We start from the raw sequence: 18,900 nt of genomic DNA, 5'->3' as shown, positions 1-18,900 counted from the left end.
ATGTGCCATTTTTAGAAGGATGGTTTGATTTCTTCTCAATACAATAAACGGGTTGTGCAGGAAGATGGGGAAGGGAAGCATCACTTCAGCAAATTCCTGATTTTAACTTGTTTTTTCCATCCCTTTTGAGAGTTTCTTCATGCAGAAAAATCTCTGTCACTCTTCTGGATTCTGAAGTAAGAATAACAGAACCGAGCTTTAGTGAGCTCTTGCTTTTCACCAGGCTCTGATCAGTTAATCCTCACTCAGCAATAGGAGAGACGGAATATTTTATCCTTCACAATTTACATAACAGACATCTTGCACAGATTGCCCACCTAACTTGACCTAGGTCGTACGGCTGGGGCATCTGTGGCCTGGTTTAAATCCAGGTAGGTTTACTTCAGAGCCCCACTCTTAATTCCACTGTCCCACTACATGGCTACACAGTAGAAAGACTTTGAGTCACATATGCAATTAAAATGTTCTGGTAGTCACATTTTAAAAAAAAAAAAGGAAGCAGGTGCAATTAATTTTTAAAATTCATTTTATTGAAGTATAGTTGATTTACAATGCTGTGTTAATTTCTTTTAAAAAATTAATTAATTAATTAATTAATTTTTGGCTGCGTTGGATCTTCATTGCTGCACGCAGGCTTTCTCTAGTTGCGGCGAGTGGTGGCTACTCTTCGTTGCAGTGCATGGGCTTCTCATTGCAGTGGCTTCTCCTGTTGTGGAGCATGGGCTCTAGGCGTGTGGGCTTCAGTAGTTGTGGCGTGCAGGCTCAGTAGTTGTGGCTCATGAGCTCTAGAGTGCAGGTTCAGTAGTTGTGGCGCACGGGCTTAGTTGCTCTGCAGCATGTGAGATCTTCCTGGACCAGAGCTTGAACTGGTGTCCCCTGCATTGGCAGGCGGATTCTTAACCACTGAGCCACCAGGGAAGTCCTGCTGTGTTAATTTCTGCTGTACAGCAAAGTGATTCAGTATATATACCTTCTTTTTCATATTCTTTTCCATTATGGTTTATCACAGGATATTGGATATAGTTCCCTGTGCTCTATAGTAGGACCTTATTGTTTATCCATTCTATATGTTTGCATCTGCTAATCCCCAACTCCCGATCTTTCCTGCCCCCAAAGGTGCAGTTAATGTTAATCATATATTTAAGTTAACCAGTCATCTTTAAGATGTTACCATTCAATATTTAATCACAAAAAATAGTCTTCTTTTCACACTTCAAGAGTTATCACTTCTGCACGGCTCCATTAGGACCTTTCACGTGGTTGGGAGCCGTGTGTGGCTGGTGGACTCCATAGTGGAGAGCATAGCCCTGTGCCTGCTCAGCCAGAGTTACTGGACTTTCTATTTACATCTCTATGTTTACATAATCTTTATTCTTTTGTTTTGGTATCTTCAAAACTATTAAAAAGATCCTGAGTACTAAAACTGAAAGTAAGTTTTAAAAAAAAGGAAGAAAAGAAAGCAGTGGTAATAGGGTCATTGTTTGGGGATTTCTAACAATGTCTAAGGAAGCTGTGTTCTTTGGTGACTTCTGTCAGATTGCTCAAATATTTTGAGTTCAACTGCTTGCCCATTTAAGAACATAAGGTTCATTTATCATGTTTCCTCCTTGGCCAAGCAGAAATCTAAAAATAAGCTCTTAAGTTGTTAGGTTTGACTGAACTCTTTATATAAATATCCGTTTGCAGTTGTTGTTTTAGCAAAAGAAAAAGCCAGTCTCCTAAGTGTTTTGGTTCTAAAAACTTAGGAAACTGATTTTGCCCCTAAACACTTCCTTCCTCTAAACCACATACAGACTGAAAAAAAAAAGGACGTGAAAATTAGATTTTATTTTATTTTTCCTGCAAGAGGACAGAAAAGACAATCCCTTCCCCCATACGACATTCTTTTGCCATTACCCTTCCCACCACCAAATTCCAAATGATGATTAGAAGATGAAAAATTGGCCCCTTCATGTAAAGCTTAACTCTGTAAAGTCTGTGGAGTCTTGGTTTCAGGTGTCACATCTCATCTGACGAGTTTGGAAGGGCCTGCAGGAAATCACTATGTCACATAAACCCCTTTTTGTGTCTCTGGCAATGTTTCCCCCAACACTGGACACAGAGAAGACAACAGTAGACAGTAAGTGCTTGTTGAATTAAAATTTTTTAATTTATTTGAGGAAAGTCAAGAAAAATTTCTATGGACTATTATAAGAGAAAAGTGGTTTGCTATTTCCAAATATACTAATGGAAACACTTAGAAGAGGTATTTTGATTAGAAGGAAATGACCTGGGGGCAAGGAGTGACATGAAGATGTGGGTGAAAATCCTGGAAATTAAAAGGGTGACTGGCTTCTAGAGATTCCCCCTTGACTCTGTCTTTACATGAAATTTTAATATGAATAAAATATAAAAACTAAAAAAGATAAAAGATAAAAAATATGTAGAAGAATATCTGTAAAATTTTGGTCAAGGGGAAGATTTTAAGGTAGTAGGTAGGAAACTTAGAAAACACAGTCATATTTAACCTGTCTCTCTATAGAAATATATATATATATATATACACATATATGTGCATGTATGTATGTATTTAATACATATCTTATGCAAAACAGTGAACTGGGAAAAATATATGCAATTAGAATACTATCAGAAGACATAACAAATTGCTCTTCCTAATATACGAATGACTGCTAAAAGAAAAAGCAAGTTATAAATGAAAAAAAAAACAAAGAAAATAAACTATAAAGATTTTCTTCCTCACTAGTGAATCAGAAGTGCAAACTATACAAAAATCAGATGAAAATTTTAACTCATCACATAAGCCAAACAAACAAACAAGTAACATCATCCAACTATAGTGAATGGATTGAATAAATATAATAGACTTCAAGCGATTTCTGGTGAATAATGCTTACTAGTAACATTAATGATAGCTGTCTGGGCTTAAAACATTTTAGCAAAGTATCTTTCAGAACTATGTGTAGGGTAGAGTGAAATCATATTCACTATTAATGTTATATGTCCTTACAGAGAAAGACAAATATCACTTATATGTGGAATCTACACACACAAAAAAATGATACAAGTGAACTTATCTAAAAATAGAAATAGACCCACAGATATAGAAAACAAACTTATGGTTACCAGAGGGGAAAGGGTGGAGGGATAATTTAAGAAGTTGGGATTAACACATACACACGACTATATATACAAAATAGATAAATAACAAGGACCTACTGGATAGCACAGGGAACTACACTCAATAATTTTTAATAGCCTATAAGGGAAAAGAATCTGCAAAAGAATGTATACATATGTGTGTGTGTGTGTGTACATATATACGTGAATGTATATAACTGAATCGCTGTGCTGTACATCTGAAACTAACTTGACATTGTAAATCAACTCTACTTCAATAAAATTAAGAAGAAAAGAAAAGCAAAATAAAGTTATATGCCCTTATGTGTTTTAGAAAATGAGAATTGCTATTAACCAGCTGGGTAATTTGCCTTAGGCAGTAGCCTTCAGTTTGCCTAGATGACCACTCTGGCAATGGACTAGGGGCAAAAGGCATAGGGCTGGCTTTGGGCCTAGGCTGCCCACGGCCTCATCCTTTCCCTGCTGCAGTGGCTGGGGATTCTGGTCCTGCTGATGACACAGGCGGGGGAAGATTCCCGATGGCATCAGACTGGATGTGATTGAAAAGGAAGCCTTTACTGGGTTACACTACTGCAATTTGTGGGTCAATATCTGGTCCTTGTGGTCTAGCCCAACCCAACTAAAACAACAATACAGATAGTATTCTTTAGGGACTATAGAACAAACATAGTCTCTCTATATAATATAGAGAGAATGTATATATAATTCTATATTATAAAATATATATGTATTTAAAACATATATATGTGTTTTACATACATATATGTTTTATACATACTATACATATTTATGTTATATATGTTTTACATACATATATATGTATATATAAAATATATATATTCAAATACAGTTAAATATAACTACAGTTCTTTCTAAGTCTTCCACCTATCTTAAGGTCTCTCTCTTGACCAAAATTGTACAAGTAGTCTTCCACATATTCTTTTGTTTTTGTTTTTATATTTAGCTTTTACATTTTGCTCATATTAAAATTTCATTTAAAGCATTCAGACACATGTTACACAAACTAGCATCCTCGATTGGATGAACTATTTTGGATAATTTGGAAGCACTTTTGAGATCTTATATTACTTTCAGGTTGTTATGTAAATAGATCATCACTCACCTGTAGTTACACTTGCTAACTGAGCACCAGGCTATGGTCCTGATTAAGATGCTTCAAGTCTACTTCTCGTGGTGGCGGCGGCAGCTGCAGCTTCTGAGGCTGCTAAGATGCTAAGATGAATGTCTCTCCCACCTTCGAGTCATTCTTGCTCTTCGAGGATGAGAAGAAGATCAGGCACCAGATGCCTGTTTGTTCACCTCCAACAAGGAAGGCCACGTGCTAGGAAACATCATCAGATCGCAGCTGCTGAAGGCCCCCCAGGTGCTGTTTGCTGGCTACAAAGGCCCCCATGCCTTGCAGCACAAGACCCTCATCCATGTGCTGACCACACTGGATGCCAGCCTTCACCCATGCCATCACAGACCTCTTCTGTGAGCTCTCCCTGCTGGAAGAGCGCGTCTGGCTGGCCATCAAAGACAAGCAAGAAGGAACTGAGTAGTGGGTTGCACCTGGCCCTTCTCCAGGCACCAGGTGGACAAGAGCACTTCTTCCAGACATGGGCCTCCTTGTAGAAATTCCAGCGAGCCCCTCACCCCTGACACCGATGTGTCCTGTACATAGAGTCTGTTTCCCCTTCCTAATAAAGTGTGGCAGGAAAAGACCCAGCTGTGGGCGGAGGCAGAGGTGACTTCACAGCAACGGACCGTCAGTTCAGCGGAGGTAGACGACCTGTTCCAAAACCACTCGGGGGCCTCACTTCAAAGCGGCCTGGCCCGGAGACCCAGATTTCTGTCTGAGAGCATGGCAGGAACAAACTCATCTGGACAAAGACTGGGAACCTGCGGCTGCCAGGCAGTGTCTGAAGCAGAGGGAAACTGAAAGCCCATGTGCTTCTAAGAGTCTCTGCTCTAGAAGCCTCAGCTGCCGGACCTGCTTGCCTCAGCATAGGGACACCTGATGGGGCCCACAAACAGCTCTCCCCAGGTTTCTCTTCCATAGTGGAGTTTAATAAAAATAGTCACCGATAAAAAGCAATCAATCAATCAACTTCTCATACCGGTTCTGAACGTCCTGTCCTGACTAGCACCCCATTCTTTGGAATTCTTACCCCATTTCATGGTTCCATGTTCTTCTGCTTTCTCCCTCTCTCTCCTGGGGTGCGGTCCTCAGCCTTGCTTTCCCCACTGTCACTTTTGGACCCATGGAGCACCGTTCCCAAACTGTGATCCATGGATGATTCAGCTTCTCCTTTCAGGCTCCAGCCTTGGACCCAGGGGCCTTGTGCCTTTGAATGCCTTACTTGGTCATTCAACCCCAAAACCTCAGCAGTGGGGTAGGGGAGAAGGTCAACACCCTTAGGTGGTGATAGCAATAGAGTGGGAAAGCCATCATCAGATCTTCTCTCTCTCAAACTCAAGGTTAATAATCCAACATCAAAAACCATTGTGAAATTCTATGAATACTTGGATTATTAAGCAATTTCCACACTTAGATTTTTCATGGGTCCGGAATTTCCAAGTGAATAAAGCTTGGAAAATTCTTGTTAATAAGTTCATTATTAACAAGTAGGTAACTTTTAACATAACACAACTAGTTTTACAGACCTGGTTATAGGGCCTGGAAGCTGTTAACTGATACTCTGAGATACTGCAGGAAATCATTACTTCATAGAGGTAGTTTTTTTTCTAGAGAGCTAGGATTAATTATATTTCAATAATTTGTCTTTATGAAGATACCATGGTAGTAATTTTTCCTTAGTGAAAATAAGCTGAAGCTGGACAGAAATAAATCCTAAATCTTCATCAACTAAAGAATAGTTATATAAATTACTTTTTTATTTGTGTAATGTAATCTCATGCAACTATTAAAATAAAAACTAGAAAGACAAGGTTGGAGCATAGAAGATTAGCATGAAATAATGCTACAAGAAAGAGAAGAACATGGTGCTTCCTTTAAGGTTAAAAATCCCACCCATGGCCCCTGAGTAGGGAATTCAGTGGTATAGCTGTTCTGAATTAAGGTTGATCAATGAATATTCTTCAAGTTTGGATGGATTTTCAAAGGTGGGTGCTGCTGAGGACTTCATTTCCACGAGAACTTGGACAGCTTTCCCAGAGAGGAAATAGTTGAACACAAGGTCTTCATGGTTGATCCCAATCCCCAAGCCTCACACTAAATATGGAGAAGGAGAGGTGGAGGGGTTGCAGTTGCCATTGGGATGTTTACCAGACAAAACATGAGAGTCGTGATACACAAGCTTTGTGTAGAGACACTGATGAAAATTCAGGAAGGAGGGGATGGAGGTGGGAGGGCAAGGGCTGGGGTGATGGTGGGCTCTATCCTGAGCACAATATTTAACAACTACCATTTGGTGTTTTCTTCAAACACAACTTCTTCTATAGCTTTTTTCTCCCATTCCCAAGCACTTGCGCCAAATTTGGAGTAAAACTGAAAACTAAAATGAGTCAAAGAATGAGCTGAACAATGTGTGTGTGTGTGTGTGTGTGTGTGTGTGTAGGAGTGTGATATAAAGAAGGTAAAAATTTCCTGTTCTGTGTTGGGAGATTTAATCATGTCAAGAGAAGGACCATTTTTCCTATTCAGAGCAACAATGGTTTGTGTAGAAGTGAGGCCAGAATCACACCCATCACAGGGACTCCAGCTGTGGCCAGCGCAGATGGGATTAGTGGAGAGAGAGGAGTATGATGGCTGTTTGGAAACATGCGGCTCCTGAACTAAATGGGACAAAATTCATCTCTCCACAGCATCTGCAGGGTGTATACTCCCTCAGTGAGGTCTGGGGAAACAGGAGTCATATCACCACATAAAATATGCATAGAAGAAGATGTTGAATAGACTTTTCTCAAAGCCCTGGAACCAGGGACAGCACTTTGAAATTGGAGGCTGTGTACTTCATTTATGAAAACCTTGGGCTTTAGAGCAAGAGAGCCTGGGTTTGCATCCTCGTTGCCTCACCTCCTGGTATATAAACTTCAGTGGATTCTGTTAACTTTGTGCTTTAATTTCTTCATCTGTGAAATGTGGTTGGTGTGAGGATTAAATGAGCTAATACCTATAAGAGAATCAGCAGTTTCTGGCCCGTAGAGTTCAGCTATGAGGATGGTGATAATGACTACAATGATGATAAAGATTAAGGCTCAAAGCTGAGTAAAAGGAAGCCAGCTCGTGATCCATATTTTAAAGAAAATCCTCAACCATGGGATCAAGGTATCTCTAGACCTCATTTACATGTGGCAGAACTGGCCGTGTCAGCTCCAGTGAACACTTCAAAATTCTTTGCCTTCTCTCACAGACACATTCGATGTTAGGCTGGGTAGTTTGGGGTACTGTAACAGGATGTGGGGTTGGCATCACACACAAAATCTATGTGAGTGCTCTTGGTCAGAGGGTGGCTTTCCTCTGTGCAGATGTTTAGGAGCCAAAGCTCCTTGCATGCTGTGCTCTGACCATCTCTCCAGGCATAACAGTCCTCTGCATTGAACTGACAGAATGAGGAAGAGAAACCAAGAAGCCACCAGCACCTTTTTTTTTTAACATCTTTATTGGAGTATAATTGCTTTACAATGGTGTGTCAGTTTCTGCTTTATAACTAAGTGAATCAGTTATACATATACATATGTTCCCATATCTCTTCCCTCTTGCATCTCCCTCCCTCCCACCCTCCCTATCCCACCCCTCTAGGTGGTCGCAAAGAATCAAGCTGATCTCCCTGTGCCATGCAGCTGCTTCCCACTAGCTATCTATTTTACGTTTGGTAGTGTATATATGTCCATGCCACTCTCTCACTTTGTCCCAGCTTCCCCTTCCCCCTCCCCGTGTCGTCAAGTCCATTCTCTAGTAAGTCTGCGAGCCGAGACCTGGAGGTGACACATGACCTCCATTGTCTTTCCACTGAGGTCAGTGGAAAGGGGTAAGATCAAGTCCCATAAATCCCACCTACATGCCTGTGTCTCCCTCTGGGTCATGGTATCCTTGAGACATGAGAAGGAGAGCAGCATTTTCACAGACAGCGAGGTCTCCTTTCAAGAAGAACAGAGGGACAGAGGTTGAACTGCAAGAAGGGGACCCCAGGCACCTCATTCTCGTCTAAACGCTTATTGAGCTGCAAAGCTGGCAGCACCATCCTGGCATGACCCCTGGGACAGAAGGGGAGGGGATCTTAGGAGATGTCGATGTGTGTTCTCCAAAGTTAGGGGGCCAGATGTGAGCATGGAGACTACGGCTACTTCTCACCTGTGGTTTCATCAGGCAAAAGTCCCACCAGAGCAGCGGAATCACGCAGCGTGTGGCAACCCTGGTTTTGGATATACCGGAAGAAAATGGAGACAGGCTCCCGATCCATCAGAGGACCCACAAAGGACCCTGAGGCTCTGCAAGGATGTACGTATAGTCAGAGAAGATACGCAGGTCTTCAGGCAGCAGTCTGAGGAGGATGAGAGGATGCCCCGCTCCGAGAGGTGTTTGGAGACAGCGGTCCTTGGATGTGGTTGCCCCTCCCTGAAAGGATCCTCAGTCAAGGAGAAGCTGAACAGAGCCCCTGAAAAATCACACACAACCTCTATGCAGAGGCCATCGTATTGGTGGAGACCCCAAGGAGTCCATTGAACGGTTATCTTCTCCCTTCAACAGGCAGCCAGCTGTGCCAGACACCTCCCACTTTTCTATTTCTTCTTCCTACATGACGGCTCATAGGAAGAGGATGGGAGGAGGAAAAGAGCAGACCATGCCTCTTAGGAACCAGGGGTCACACAGGTTAAAGATCAAGGCTGAACTTCGGGGAAGGGAACATATGAGAGCAGACTTAAAATGAGAAGGATTGAATGATACTCTTCTAATATCTGAAAGGGACCAGGAAGCTACGGGATCTTCCGGAGATAAGAAGGGACTGAAAAAGAAATCCCCACAGTTTATGGATAAATACAGCGATAGGAAAAAAGGACAACAAAAACCTCCAACACGTCATGTCCCTCTCAAGACCAGCCCGCGGGGTGAACCGGTTTCCTAAACACAAAGGTGTAAAAGCTGCAGGGGGAAGAAGACACCACTTGCCTTTTAGAATCTGTTTGCACTGATTGACTCTTACTGTTTGCCTCATCAGTTGACTGGTCTCTGCCAACACGAATTTACACTGGGGAGGAGGTGGGCTGTGTGCCCCTTAATCTTTGTGCTTTGCAGAGTCCAAGTGGTCTTGTTGTGGGCAAAGAGGGGAGGCGGGAGAGGGCGGAAGAGACTACTGTTCTCCATCCGGGTGGCATTAAGAGCCTTGGGGCTGGTATGATCGACAGAAAACTGCCCTTTGGACCAGCAGGACCCAGGGAGAATCTTGGGAATCTAAATATTTAAGGGGAACTTTTTAGGGCCCAGGATCTCCTGCATGAGCAGGTGAAGGCTTAGAGAGAACGAAAATCAATTTAATGGTTTAAATGCTGTCGTTTTTTAGCTGTAAACTGGGGAGACAGGAAGACATGCGGATTTCAAGGATGAATAATTAAGAGGAATATGTATTCATTCATCAGTTTTTTATTCAAAAACATGTAGTGAATACCTACTATGTGCCACGCTCTACACTAGATGCCGGGCATACAATAGAGGGTAAAGCATCTAAGCTCTGCTGGGCTAAATCTGTGAAAGCAAACGCAGAGAGCTTTAAATGGGCACTGGATCTGGTCTGAGGGTGGAAGAGAACGGATGGAGTGCCAGTATGTGAGGATAATGGGAGACAGGGTTCTTCATGTTTAGGAATTCCTATAATGTTGTTTTAATACTCCCTTCAGAACAAATAATAATCATGAAGGAAATGAAAATCTTGGCATGGTGAACCAAATGGAGAACTGCTTTCGTGTTTTTCATTAGAGTCCAAGTAAATTAAAAGTCGTTTAATGCTGACACAGGGTCTCCATCACCTCCTTTCGACTTTCCCTGCTGAATCCAGAAAGCGTCTTCCGTTTGTCCATTTCCCCTCCGTTCCATTCATGCTGGGACCTGCCACATCCGGCTCATTCCCCTGTGAAGCAAGTCATGACAAGGCTTTCCTCTGCTGTAATTTCAGAATCCTTAAGTAGTTTCAGAGGAAGCCTATTTAACAAAGTAATAGATCACCCTTCCTTGTTATATCCTGAAAACGTAGGACAAGAGAGCTGTTGTTATCTGAGGATCTCAAAACCAGGAGTGCTTTGAAAGGAAATGATGTCTCGTGATTCTCAAGTAAAGCCTGAGAAAGTACATTTAGACGCCCAGGTGGGTTATGGGAGAAGCTGAACAGTCTCTGATACAGGAATTCAAGCTAAGCATGAATTAGAGCATCCCCAGCTCACACCTATTCCACACACACACACACACACAGAGGGATCCAAGACGTATAGGTACTAAAAAAAGATTGCACACTTCTAACTAGCCTGTGGACAAAGTATAGGCTAAAAATGTAAACTTAATAAATTTAGACCTTCATAGAAACACTTAAGTGGCTAGTGACATAACATCTTTCTGTAGTAGAAAATAAGGGATTTCTGTAGTTTCAAGGTCATACCAGGAGCATCCACCCTCAAAGAGGTGTATGGGATTCTCCGAGCTTCAAGGTGAAGGTAGCAGTCTAATCACAGGGACAGAAACAGAAGGGTTCAGGTCACACTGTGGCATTCTCGTGGACTTGCGTGTGTGCTCGAATTGAGGAAGCTCTCAGAGATGTCAGTAACCTGGGCTGACTTCTGCCCAATGCATGGGGGTGGGGGAGTCCCTCACAGTGGCCCTCACTGGGCAAGTGGAACTTTTGACCATGATCTCAAAGCGAGGAGCGAAGAAGTGAAAGAAGCACAGACGGGGAAGGAACACTGACAGGCTCCCTCCCTCCATGGGAGACTGGATAAAACGAATAATGCATAGCTCTGATAATGCCTTCGCTGATCATAAAACGAGTATTTGGCTGTCTATAGATACTTTTTCCCCCTGAATTGGTTCTTGGGCTAAATACAATTATGTCCTCTTTTCTAAGATTCCATTTAACAACCTAAAATCAAGTAATTATAGAAAAGAGCTAAATATTTGATACCAAAGTTACTGTGGTTGATAGGGAGAGAGCTAATTAAAACATAAAAAATCTTTTATAAAAGCCAACAGGTAAGAATTGAGATGTAAGGTTAAAAAAATAAATAAAAATACAAATAAAAAAAGCCAATAGAAATACTCATGAATATGCACAAAAATTGACCTCCATAGAACTTATTGCAGTGTTTAAAATATAAAAACGTTTCCATTACTTCTTCCACCTAATGTGGTGTCAGGGCCATTTTTGGTCTTAACCTTAAGTACTTTTGTAGCATGTACATTTCAAACCTGGTCCACAGTGACAAGTATGGGCTTGGTGTAGGGGATGTGAAAGCGCGTGGAAACTTGCCAGGACATTTCTGTTAATTAGGTTCTTCAGTGGTTTGTTAGAAACTGTTGGAATCTTGGGAAGGAAGGTAAAGATTGACAGGTGGAAACCCAAAATATTGGCAAAGTTAAAGCTTGTACATTATGCGAGAGAAATGGTCCCATTAACGGTCCCTCAGAGAGACTTACCCACCCTCTTTGCAATGCTGAAGCCAGGTGGGTCTCCCGGCTGTGAGACCCGCCAGGTAGGATGGAAGCATCAAGGGACCTCTCTCCCATAGTCTGTGGGACTGAGCTCTGCATGCCAAATTTATTTTAAATTCCCAACCTGATAAGTTACTCTCCTTCCCCCTGGGGGAAAAGGGAGTGAAGGAAAGGGAAGAGGGCAGGAGGGTTTAGGGAAAACCCTCTTCACTGAAACCAGAACAGCTGAGAAAATGTGTTTCCCTCTCATGGCAATGACTCCTTAATCCCTCGGATTTTTTCATTCTACACTCTTGATGGCTGCAGTGTGTGGTTCAAGGTGGCTTTGAGGGATTAAGCATCAAACACTTAGGCTGTGTAATGCGGTGCAATTGGTAGCATTGTTTCGTATGGCTTTGAATCCCAATGTTTTCTTTCGGGTCCTAGGCTCAGAGCTGTGTTAATGTGCTTGGACGTGTTAAGCTTATTACAAACTGACTAGCTGATAAGAATGCTGGCAAATAAGCCACTAAGACCTTCATACTTGACTTTAAATGGTTCAGTTCCACAACCAAATCAATGACACTTGGTCTTGCCCTACAGATGTTTGTTCAGCTATATCAGTTACAACATCCTTCAGAATTTTACATCCTAGATTTTATTCTAAACACAAATGAAAGATGTTTCTGAGTTCTTAGAAGCATGGGAAATGTGGTATTCTTATAAGATGCAAACATTAAAATTCCTTCAGGCATTTCTCTTTCTGTCACAATATAAACCAAAACCAATGTGTATATACACACGCATACATACAAGCATGCACACACACAAACACACAGGCTGGTAATTGTATTGTCTACTATGAGGATTGAACGGGTTATGAATACTTCAAATTGAAGCTGTTTTTGGTAAGAAAAGCAATCAGAGAGAGATCAAAAAGTTAAACATATCTCCATGCCAAATCAACAAATTGTTTTCTTTAATAAAACCTACAAATCTTAGTTTTCAAAATGGTATTGAGGAAACAAACATGACTGCAGTGCCAATATGGTCGGTGTTACTGTCTCTCTTCCCGCTGACTTCTGGTCAACAATTTAAAAACAAAAGCAGTGAGGACTTTCATGAAATCCTGTGGCCTAGGAGTCTTAGCATTTAGTGATTTGGTGGCTGCTAGAAAATGCCTTACAATTTTAAGGGGCACGTTTGTTCTTGGCGGACATCTGTGAGTATATGCAGGGAATTTCTGAATAAAAGTGTGCACTTATAGGACACACAATACTGTGTATCAAGGCTGACCTGTAGTTATGCCTGTTTCCCCTTCATTTCGAGAAAGGTACAAGGGTGCCCTCTTGGGCCCTGGTGCAAAAGCTTTCCTCACACTTTCTTGAACCCTCCAGGTCCTCAAGTCAGGAACCACAGAGGCCAAAGACAAGGTTTTAGCAGCTGAACCAGGGCCTGAGTAATGATAGAAGCTGCAGAATAGAAGTCAGGTTTGTGAGTAATGGCCAATCTCACCTCCAATGGTCCCCAGGCCCTTTCTAACTGTGTGTGCCCCATTCCCATACCAGCTGGCCCTACCTCCTCCGTCAGAAGAACTTCTTCAGAGACAGCATGCTTATACTTTGGCTTTTTTGGCAATAATAATAGTGTTCCTTAGCTAAACCACACAATACTGGTTCTTAAAGTGCCTCCAAATTAACATGTCATTGTGGCTTTAGCCATAAAAACTGTAGAATCTGAGGGTTGGGAGACCACTATAGATGATGTAATTTAACCTATTTGTTGTATCACAGAGGGAATAGAGGTTGGGACGAATGTAACATAATTAAAAAACCACAGGAGTTGAATGTAGGGCCGGTTTCCTGAACTCCAGCTGAATTGTTTCTATTACCTACTGTTTACGACAAATACATGAATGTGTCAGCATAGATATTATTTCTAGTTCATAGATAAAGCTATTAAAGATGATGGAGGTTAGGTGATTTATCCAAGGTCACATGACCAAGTAGGGACAGAGGTGGAAGGAACCCAGTCCCTTATCTTCCAGTTAGGATTTTTGTTTTACACACCCATGTGCATGGGCCCAAACTCAGAAACTGAGACACAAGTCTGCCCTCCTCAGTTTCTCTACTGCTAATCAGACATTCGTTGGGTATCAGGTGCTTTCCTAGTCACAGGGATGCTGTTGAATGGAACAGAGTCCGTGACATCCAGGTTGTGGCAGCCATTCTCCAGATGAACCCCCAGTGACTTTTGCCTCCTGGTATTCAGGCCCTTGTCCAGTTCTCACACGGGATAGGGGTGACCTGTGTAATCATAGGATATTGCCGGACCACTGTGTGTTACCTCTCAGTCTAAGTCCTAAGACACACTGTGGTTTCTGGCTCGCTCTCTCTTGGATCATTTGCGCTCAGACAACCCATCTGCCATACTGTATAGACACCGCAGCAGCCCTAGGGAGAAATCCATACAGGAACTGGAACCTCCGCCTGGTAGCCAGCAAAAACCTGCCAGTCATGTGTGTCAGCTGCCTTGAAATCAGGTTTTCTAGCCTGAGTCAGGCCTTCAGAGGACTGCAGCCTGGCTGACATCCAACTGCAACCTCACGTGAGACTTGGAGCCACCCAGTGAAGCCATCCCCAAATTCCTAACTCATAAAAATGGTGTGAGATATAAAATGTTTGTCACTGTTTTAAAGGTGCTAAGTTTGGGGTAATTTATCATGCAGCAATTGGTAACACATAGAGGGAGTGATCAAATGAACACATACATGAATACGTTGAATAATTTCAAGTATAGTGTTGGAAGAGATAAATAGGACGGTCTGATAGAGGGATGGTGGAGGAACTGCTTTGCTTTTGTCTTACTTGAGCTGAGACATCACTGTTCATGAAGATGTCACCATGGAGAGGTCTGGGGCAGGGAAGAAACCCCCAAACAAGCCGCAGTAGGAGCAAAGACCCTGAGCCAGGAAAAAGCTGAGCACGTTTGAAGCACAGAAGGAAAGCCAATTTGGCTAGAGTCCCGTGAATTAGGGAGAAGGTTGAGGAAGATGAAGTAAGAGAGACAGGCAGGGCCAAGCCACCAAAAACCTTGAAGGTCATGGGAAGTCCTGGAAGATTTGTAAACGGAGGAGACCGGGGATCTGATTCACTCTTTAGAAAGATCTCTGGCTGCTGTGTGGACACTAGGTGGTGACAAGGTGGGGATGCACCCAATTAGAGGCTGATGCAGTTGTGCTGGAGAGAGTCGCCACTTGAACTAGGGTGGTAATGGTGGAAGTGGATGCATTTGGGGTACATTCTGAAGGCAGGCTGGCAAGACTTGCTTGTGGGTTGGGTTTGGAGTGTGAAGGAAAGTGGAGCCAAGGACAACCCAGAGCTGTGAGACCCGTGGTTGAGAAACCACCCTTGGCTTCAATTTTTTATCTGAAAAAAAAAAAAGAAAGAAAGAAAAGACAAAATAATAACTGAATCTATCCTTGTGAAATGACACGCTCTATAGGGAATTTCTTTAAAAAGTATTCAGCACTCTGTAACTTTAAGAGTCTAATGCCCTCACTCAAGTTCATAAGAGCTTTTCTCCTGGAGAAAGACAGCAGATGCTGGCACACACCAGGCTGGTGGTGTGAACTTGTGATTCAGGAGGGGTCCCTGCTAAGAGCTGCAAAGGACATTGTCCGTGGGGGAGTAGACTAGGGGAGACTGAGTCCATCCAGGGTCCTTAAAGGAGGAACTGATTTTCAGAGAGAGAAGTTTCTTTCCTTCAGAGAAAGAAATTTTCTTAGGGTTACAGTTATGGAGGAGCTCTTTTCTCTTAAATGTTTGTGTTTTCTGAGGACTTTAAGATTTTCTGGGCATCAGTTATAGTGACTACTTCATGAAGACAACAGTAAAAGGCAGCTTATTTCTCAATTGTTATTCTTCCCACCTAGGAAATTTGGTTCTTGTAAACAGTAAAATCAAAAGGCAGTTTTCACTCTTATACAATCAAGCCCTGTGCTTAGGAATTAAGTACCTATTTTTAATGCCAGCATGTATTTCTAAGAATAACATCGCGATTCAAAAATGATAAGGCACACAAATATGTGGACCGTTTATGTTTGGAAAACTAATAAAGAATCCTCTTACACTTGATCCCTCAAGGCAAAGACCATCGTGGGTCACTGGGGCCGTATTATGTTTCAGTCCTGTGATTCACTCTGTGTCAGCTGTTCTCAGCTCATTCACACACACAGATCCCAGCTACTTAATACACAGTTAAGCACATGTTCTAAAACAAGATGAAAATTCATCCAAACACCGAACAGATGTGAGTAAAAAGAAGAGGGGAATTTAAAAATATTTCTGTTGCTATCAGCAATTATTTTGTCTCCTGAATGGCATTTGGCTATTGGTGTAGAATGTGAATAAGGCTGGTGTGGTTACTGTGGAAGCTGAAACAATGGCAGGTTTCCCATTTTCACTCCCTGAGATTGTTTACTGAAAGTTCCTTATGCTTTTCAAACTATATTTTAAAGAAAGTATCACATTCAAGTAGAGTAGTTCACATAGATCAGGAAATGATTCTGTTGTACACCTTCTTGTAGTTATAGCCATATACTAAATGTTACAGAAGTCACTTTTTAAAATACTTTTTTGGAAACATTTCCTACATCTGAAAGTAAATGTATTACTGTCTTTACTGATGTACAAATTTCTCCTTAAACAATATTCAACCAGTTTAAATTAAGTAATTAGAAATTGTTTTTCGCTTCATAAGGTACTATTTTATTTAAACATCACCATTCGATTGCTGGAAAATAAGAAAACATAAATGTACTCCAGCAAATTGATTGCATATGCCAAATGATTTGATGATTCAGAGCAATATTTTAAAAAGCAAAAGAAAAAAAAGTAAAAAGAAAAGATAATTCAGAGTAATATAAGTAGATTTGATAGGTGGAAATAAACTTTCCAAGTACAAAAACTATAAATAGGGACATAGTATCACAAGATGTCCATCCAAATGAAATGCCAACCAAGTCAAGGCAAAGACAAATATGGTGATAAAAGGAGCAGAAGGACAGACTACTACATTTGAAATAAATAAATAAATAAATAAAAATTATCCTAATAGAAGCCTGGCATCAGAAAGCCCGACAACCCATATTAACTGTGAATGACACTGGGACATATATGTCTCTTATTTACATGAAAAATAAAACTTGTGTAAAGAAGTGCATTAGCCAAAGTTCTCGGGCAACACAGGCCAATAAGACGTGTGTATAGAGAAAGATGTATTTTAAGGAACTGGTTCAATGTGATGGTGGAGGCTGTCAAGTCCAAAGTGTGCAGGGTGGGCGGGCAGGCTGGGGACCTGACGTTGCAGCTGGAGACTGAAGACTGTCTGCTAGGGGAATCTCCTCTTCCTTGGGAGGGGCCCGTCTTCTTCTTAAGACCTGTAACTGGATGATGTCCACCCACATTATGGAAAGTAATCTACTTACTGAGAGCCTACTGATGTAAATGTTAATCGCATGTAAAAAATACCTTCCCCGTAACATCCACATGTGTTTGGCCAACTATCTGGGTGCCCTGGCCTAGCCAAGTTGACACATAAGTTTAACCCTCACAAGAACATAGTAACTCAGTTATTCACTTGCACTGATGATAGGCGTATTAACTCTTCAACGATTTTGGAAAATAATTTAACCATTTTGTTAAGAACTTCAAAATGTTTACAGTCATTTTTACCAAATAAATACCTTTCTACCTCATGGAAATAAATCTAGATGCAACCACAAAGAGAATAAACTGTAGAGGAAAAGATTGATATATGTGACATATTAAAATTGAAATTTTTGTGGCATAAGACACCATAAACCAAGTAAAAAACAAGCTATCAACCAGGAAAGACATTTGAAACACTTGCAGCAGACAAAAGATTAGTAGTCAAAATACATAAAGTCCTACACTCCCACAATCAATGTGAAAAAGATTTAAAGCTCAGCTGAATGTCTGTGAGTCTCTTTCTGTTTTATAAATAAGTTCATTTGTATTGTGTTTTAGATTCCAAATATAAGTGATATCATATAGTATTTGTCTCTCTCTTTCTGACGTACTTCTCTTAGTATGATCATCTCTAGGTCCATCCGTGTTACTGCTAATGACATTATTTCATTCTTTTCTATGGCTGAGTAATATTCCATTGTGTATACACACCACATCTTCTTTATGGGTACCAAAGGGTATAGTGGGGGGTGGGTGTTGGGGCGGGAGGGATAAATTAGGAGTTTTGGATTAACAGATACACATTACTATATATAAAATAGATAAACAACCAGGTCCTGCTGTATAGCACAGGGAAGTATATTCTATATTTTGTAATAACCTATAATGGAAATTTATATATATGCATAACTGAGTCACTTTACTGTACACTTGAAACTGACACAACATTGTAAATTAACTATACTTCAATAAAACTATGCATATGTATATGTGTGTGTATATATATATATGAAACCCAACTGAAAAACAAGCAAAAGTTAACAGGGCAGTTCTTGGAAGAAGACACCTGAATGGCTAGTAACCATGTGTAAAGAAATCCAGCTTAACTTGTAGAGATACACAATTCAAAATAAGGTTCACTTTTCAAACTATCACAAAGACCAAAATTAAAAGTTTAATAATGCCAACAGTTTAGAAATGCCAACTGTTGATGAGAGCATAAATTGGTATAATCACATTGGAGAACAATTTGCCTATCTATACACAGAAAAACTGAAGATGTGAATACCTTAAAACCTTAAAATTCCATTTTAGGTATACATAACCTAGTGAAATTCTGACACGTGAGCATATGTATGCACAAGAAAGAAGTATTATTTGTAGTATTGTTTATAAATGCAAAAAGCACAAAAATGTAAATATCCATCAGCAGAAAAATCAATAAATCTTGATATAGTCAGAGAATTGAATACTGTATGGCAGTGTAAATCGATAAACTAGATTTACATTTATCAGCATGGGTTTATCATGAAAACACGTCAGGTGAAAAAAGCAAGTTACAAAATTATGTGTGTCACATGATTTTCTTTATGCCAAATTTAAAGACATTCAGTTGAGAAAGGCAACTATAAG

The 18,900-nt window shown here is 40.9% G+C and overlaps 1 pseudogene across 1 annotated transcript; it reads left to right on the top strand.

Moving 5' to 3' along the window:
* The first annotated feature begins 4,379 nt into the window (after positions 1-4,379).
* On the top strand, positions 4,380-4,703 carry LOC307061151 (DNA-directed RNA polymerase II subunit RPB11-like; annotated as a pseudogene). Its single transcript has one exon. The product of its transcript is annotated as a DNA-directed RNA polymerase II subunit RPB11-like (transcript).
* The last annotated feature ends 14,197 nt before the right edge of the window (positions 4,704-18,900 follow it).

The sequence above is a fragment of the Hyperoodon ampullatus genome (genome assembly GCF_949752795.1).
Source record: "Hyperoodon ampullatus genome assembly, chromosome: 12".
NCBI classification, from domain to species: Eukaryota; Metazoa; Chordata; class Mammalia; order Artiodactyla; family Ziphiidae; genus Hyperoodon; species Hyperoodon ampullatus.
This window is presented reverse-complemented; position numbering and strand designations above follow the sequence as displayed.